Source organism: Acomys russatus, chromosome 14 (assembly GCF_903995435.1).
Source record: "Acomys russatus chromosome 14, mAcoRus1.1, whole genome shotgun sequence".
NCBI classification, from domain to species: Eukaryota; Metazoa; Chordata; class Mammalia; order Rodentia; family Muridae; genus Acomys; species Acomys russatus.
In genome coordinates, this window is record NC_067150.1 from 47,661,145 (window position 1) to 47,667,634 (window position 6,490).

Sequence of the window (6,490 nt, forward strand, 5' to 3'; positions counted from 1 at the left end):
GACCAGGCTGGCCTCAAACTCACAGCAATCCACCTGCCTCTGCCTCGCAAGTGCTGAGATTAAAGGTGTGCGCCACCACGCCTGTCTCCCTGCTGTTTTTTTTTTTTTTTTTTTTAACTAAGTGTTTATTACTATATGGCATCATTCATTTCACTCAGTAGTTTTGGTCTGTCTGCCACAGTATACTGTGAATTCCAAAAGTGTAGGGATTTTTGCCTGTTATAATCATTGTATCATATCCCCAGTGTACAAAAATGCCTAAAATGGTAGGTAGCCAGTAGGTATTTGTTGAATGGATGAATACATGGATGATTTTGTTTCCTACTCTTGTTCTTAAGCTAGACTTGTTTTTTAAATCAGTAATGGTCATAGGAGCCTGAGCTGAAATTCTAGAAATAAAGAACCCTATTTTCTATCTGTTCTTCCCAGCCTCTGGCCAAATACTCTTTTATGTCTCTCTCTCTGTTTTAGGTTTTGAATTGAGACAAGATCTCACTGTGTAGCTCAGGCTGGCCTCAGACCCACTATATAGCTGTGTTGGCCTTGAGCTATTGATCCTGCAGCTCCCACCTCCAATTATTTAAAAGCATGTGCTACAGCACCTGTTGACATTTTGTTGTTGTTTTCTTTTAATGTTTATGGGTGTTTTGCCTGAATCTATGCCTGTTCACTGTGTGTGTGTGTGTGTGTGTGTGTGTGTGTGTGTTTGTGTGTTAGTTACTCACAGAGGCCAGAAGAGACATCAGATCCTCTGGGACTGTAATTAGAGATCTCATGAGATGTGGCATGGGTACCAGGAATTGAACCTGGGCCGTCTGCGAGATAGGTGCTCTTAACCACTAAGTCATCTCTTCAGTCCCCCTAGTTTTTTGGTTGGTTGGTTGGTTGGTTTGGTTTGGTTTTGTTATGTGTTAGGACAAGGCCTCAGTTGTGATCCTCTTGTTTCAGCCTCTCAAGTGCTGGGATTAGCGGCATGTCCACTCCCTAACTATGCCATCTCTCTCTTTTTCTGTTTCTTTTTTCTTTTTTTGCCCAGAGGCTTTAATATGCCAGGCAAACTAGCATACTACCGAGGTACAAGGCAGACTGTGTCCAGTTCTCAGAGCATTATTTCAGCACTTTATATACTGATTGCCTCCTTCTATCTACCTCAGCTCTCCTAGGTGACCTGTTCTTACCCTATAGTGAAAGAGTTCTTTACTGAACTTCATTTAACTGAACCCCAGTTAACTGTCAAGAATGAGTAGCAGTGTTCTCATCCCCAATGTAAAACATCCTGATTAATGCTGACAGCCTACTGAGTGTTCTTAGCCAAATGTTCACAGCTAGTAGATGCTGCCCTAGGAAGCCTTTGTGCTTTCACTCCCTCCTCCACTTAAGTGTGTCCGCATAGCAAACTCAGTTGTGTTTATGCCCAACCTGGCTATGTGCCAAAAAACATATAAGTCATATAATTGTCATATAATACACTAATTTTTAAATGAATGAACTCTGTTTTGTTTTGTTTTTTAAAGCAGCTTCACACTTACAGGAAAAAGTGGGACAAGTAGAATTCTGTGTACTCACTATCCCCATACAGCCACAGCTGTCAACTCCCTACCCAGATGGGACATTTGCTCCAATCAGTACCAAATAGGGCATCACTATAGTGCACATCAGGGTTCACTCTTGGTTGTATACACTCTTTGGGTTTTGACAGGCGTATGGTGCTATCTGTACCCTACAGGAGAGTTTCAATTCCCTAAAAATACTGCATGGTCATTGTTCCCCACAAATCCTGGCTACACCTAGTTATTTTCACTCCATAGGGTATCAAATAGGTAAACTCATGCAGTATGTATGTATGTAGCCTTTTCATATTGCTGTTTTCACTTAGTAATATATATTAAGCTTGCTCTGTGCCTTGTTATTGGCTTGCTAGCTCATATTATTAAATAACATGCTATCGTCTGGTTACACCACATTTTATTTACCAACCGAAAGACATTTTTATTATATCCAGGTTTGGCAGATATGAATGAAACTATTGTAGATACCCATGTCTAGCAGGTCTTGTACGGACATAGATTTTGACTCAAGAAGCCAAGATCACAGACCGTGAATGTAGATCCTATGGTAAGAGTGCAGCTGCTTTTGTAGGAAGCTTGAGCCTCTTCCACAGAGCCACCGTGTGGCATTGACAGTGGAGGAGAGCGCTGTTGCCCGATGTCCTTGCCAGTGCCTAGTTTACCCAGTGCTTTGGATTTTGGACATTTAATAGTAGTAATTTTAATTTGCAGTTACTTAATTAACATGTGATGTTGGACATTATATTTCCTATCTGGCATCTGTCTATCTTCTTTGATAAGGTTCTGTTCTGCGGGGTTTTGTCTGTTTTTAAATTGTCCTTTTATTAGATGTGGGGTTTTTTGCAAATATTTCTCTCAATTTGAAACCTGTTTTTCATTCCTTTGACCTTTTCTTTTTCAGAGTAAAAGTTTTTTATCTGAATTTATTATTAATTACTTCTACTTCCTTTTTATTGATGCTAGCATGGAATATCTTTCTCTACCCCTTTTCTTTTATATGTATCTTTATATTTAAAGTGATTTTCTTTGCAGGTGATACACAGTTGAGATTTTTTCCTTTTTTATTGTATCTGTTATTATTTTGTAGGAGAAGTGAGGGGTGTGGGTGTGTGTATACATTTGCCACAATACATGTATAGAGGTCACTAGACAACTTTTGATGTTTTCTTCTTCCATCCATGAGGCAGAGTTTCTGAGGCACTGTCTCTGTCTCCTTGCATACTCCAGTAACCTTCTAGCGAGTTCTCCTGTCCCCGCCTCCTGTCTTCCTCTAGGAGTGCTAGGATTATTCATGCACACCACTAATGTGGCTTTTTGTGGGTTCTGGGAATCTAACTTAGGCCATCAGGGCTCACACGACAGGCCCTTTTACCCATCAAGAGTCTGCATGCCACCATGTGCATGTGGAGGTCAGAGAACATCTCTCAGAGGTTGGTTGGTTCACCTTTCACCATGGGTTCTAGAATCAAACTCAAGACACCAGAGCTGCTTAGCAAGCACTGTTAAGCACTGTTAAGCACTGTTACGCACTGAACCTCTCCCTGGTCCAAAGAACATTTTTTTAAACTTCACCCAATTTCCTTTGTTGCCTTATATTAACGAAAATCACATTCTTCTTGCTATTGTGTGTTGTATATGGCATGTTTGCAGGGGTCTGTAATGCGTATGTGTATGCACACATGTAGAAGCCTGAAGTTGACTTTAGATGGTTTGCTCTCATTTTTTTTTTTTTTTAAGACAGTCTCTCAATTGAACCCAGCTCTCACTGATTCAGCTTGTCTTAGCCAGCTTGCCCCAGGAATCCTGTCTCACCCTCCCAAGTGCTGGGGTTACAGGCAGCTGCCACATGTGCCAGCTTCTTACATAATCCTCTCTCTTGGTAGGGAAAGTGCTACGTCCACTGAACCATTTCTCCAGATACCCCAAAACCATGTTCCTTTATGACTTTGTTCCCCAACTTACTACACAGAGAGAATGGTTAGTTAGTATGTTTGATATAATTTTTAATTATACTTTTATATCAGTTATTAAGATATCTTAAATTAGCTTTTGGCTGAGTGAGTAATTGGTGTTATAGGGAATTGGGGCCTTCCAAAGCTAAGGTACAGATGTGGTTCGAAGCATAAGCTTCAAAATCAGAGGATCTTGTTTTTTAGGACTATAGCCAGAAGAATTGGGTAGGCCCCTCTGCCCGGACGGATCTTGCATGTTATTTATGTAAACTGCAGCAAAGAAGCAGATTTGTGTATTTGCTTTGCCTTTGTACACACTTCTTGCTCCTTCCAGAGTAGCATTCACTAGATGTCTTAAATGCCTTGCATGCAATTGTAAAGTTCACTGTGACCTCTGTACTGGTACATTATCAGACCCAGATGATGCACTTGGAGGGCTCCTGGCGTTCAGTGGCTTTAGTGCTGTGATTCAGTTTGAATCACCCCTTGTGGACCAGATGAAAGCTCATTCCCATGGGATCCAAACCATATCCTTGAGAAGCATTCTATTTTCCTACTTACTGAACTACTTTCGAGGCCTCTGGGTTTCACTGGACTTTTCTTCATTTCCTTCTTTTGTTGATCTTGGCCCCTTTATCTTCCACCCACTTTATTACTCATTTCTTAGGGGCCTGACTGCTCAGTACCACTGAGAAAATGTATCTGAAGCCATATGGGTTGAGTAATACAAACTTAGGACAGTGCATGGGGGAGGGGGGTTGTTCTCTGAACTTCCTTTGTTTATGTGGTCTGTTTATATGTTGTTAAGGTTCTGTTACCCAGCTGTCTCCCTGTGTTTCAAAAGCTAAAGCTATCTGGGGAACACTATTAAGAGGGCCATGTTGACATAGTGAGTGAAAAACACTTCATTTGTTCCCTACCAAATAATACATCCCGTTTGAAATGTGGGAGTCATGCCAAAAACTTCATATGCCCAGTTCTGAGGTTCTTAAAAGACCAATGACTTCTAAGGACACGTTTAGAAATAACTCAACTAATGGTTTTTAGGCTATGTGACTGTTAGGCTGTGGTCCCTAACTCTCTCTTTATGAGGAGAAGGAGCTAGGTTAAATGAACATGAATGCTGGTGTTGGTAACCCTGAAAGCCCATGCGATTATCTAGTCTTATCTAATGTGAATAAAAACTTAAGTGCAGGGGGGCTGGAGAGATGGCTCAGTGGTTAAGAGCGCTGGCTGCTCTTCCAGAGGTCCTGAGTTCATTTCCCAGCAACCACGTGGTGTCTCACAACCATCTGTAATGAGATCTGGTGCCCTCTTCTGGCACACAGACAGAACACTGTATATGTAATAAATTTTTAAAAAACAAAACAAAGATTTAAGTACATTTGAGTTGGGATCATTCTAGAAAACAAGTGGAAGGCTATAGTATTTGTTAGAGCCATTGCACTGTACATGCCTTGTCTTGAAGGAACTGAAAAGGGTTCTCAAGTCTTACTGCACGTGGCATGAATGCCTTACTCTGCCCTCCAGGCTCTGTGCTGTAGTTCTTCATAAAATGATACAGAGAGGCTTTTTTTTTTTTTTTTTTTTTTTGTCACATTCAGCTATTTATGGATCTTGCTCTGCTAAATAATAAATTTAGAAGTGAAATTAAGAACAAGAAATAAAGCATCAGTTTTAGTGTTTGATAATTAAACCACTCCATTGGACATTGAGGATGCAGGTCAGTGTCACTGCAGCTTTGTCCTGTCCCCTGAGCTCCCAGGATGAACACTGGTTCACTGTGGCTGCTGTGCTGGCTTTAATTGCCCTCACTAGAGGCCCTTTGCAGCAGCGCTGAGAAGCCTGCCGAGGGCCTCCATGCTGAATTCGCATCATTTACTCCTCAACTCCCCACTGATGGAGGCTTCTCTCTTGAGTGCTTTGCAGTCCCACTTAAGTGGCTGGTGTTTGGGGTCGCTGCTGAGTGTTTTGTGTGAATATCACTTTCATGATGAATTGGCGGCGGCTGCTTTTAGCTGTGGGGTGAAGCCCTTGGTGGTAAACCTTGAAAGGGAAAAATCCTTCTCTGTAGAGCTATGCTAAGTGAAATTACTCTCTTTGTCACGCTGTCCTTTTATCCTTGCAGTCCGATAACCTCAGGTTCCTGTGATTTATTTGTTTTCTTCAATTATGATGAGCTGTTTCCTATGCCCAGGTGCTGCTTATGTTGTGGGCTATGAGAGTGCAGTGGTGCACGGCTCTGACCTGGAAGTGTGGTCTCTCTGACTTGGAACCACATCAGTATGCCTTCCATCCTCTACTTCCTTTGCACTATTTCCTTTTTGAAGGGCTTGGTTTGTCACCATTTAATCCAGGCATGATTCATGAGGGACTAAAAGCTGGTAATGTTGTAATTCTGTGTATAGTAATACTCCAAACACTTGCTGTCTTAGCCTTTCTCTGCTTATGAAGTACTTTCAGCCTAATCTTTCTCAGTAACTGTAAATTAACTCAGCAGTTTTGTCTGTGTCCACAACAGTGAAATTTAGCTTAAAGTGGTTGGCTAAATATCTTGCTCAAGGCAGCAGCAGTGCCTCTGGGACACTCCACCTAAAATCTCTACAGGAAATGAATAGTTTTGAAGGGCTGGGGAGATGGCACAGTGGGTAAAAATACTTGCTACACAGATCTCACAGTGGAAGATCTCCATATATAAACCATAGCGTGCAGGTATGTGTGCACATACACACACACACACACACACACACACACACACATACCTGCACTCACACATGTCATACACACACAATAACAATAAATGAAAGTTGTTTTACTTTCTTAAAAAAAAAAAACACCGGGCGTGGTGGTACACGCCTTTAAACCCAGCACTTGGGAGGCAGAGGCAGGCGGATCTCTGTGAGTTTGAGGCCAGCCTGGTCTACAAAGCAAGTCTAGGACAGCCAAGGCTACACAGAGAAACCTTGTCTC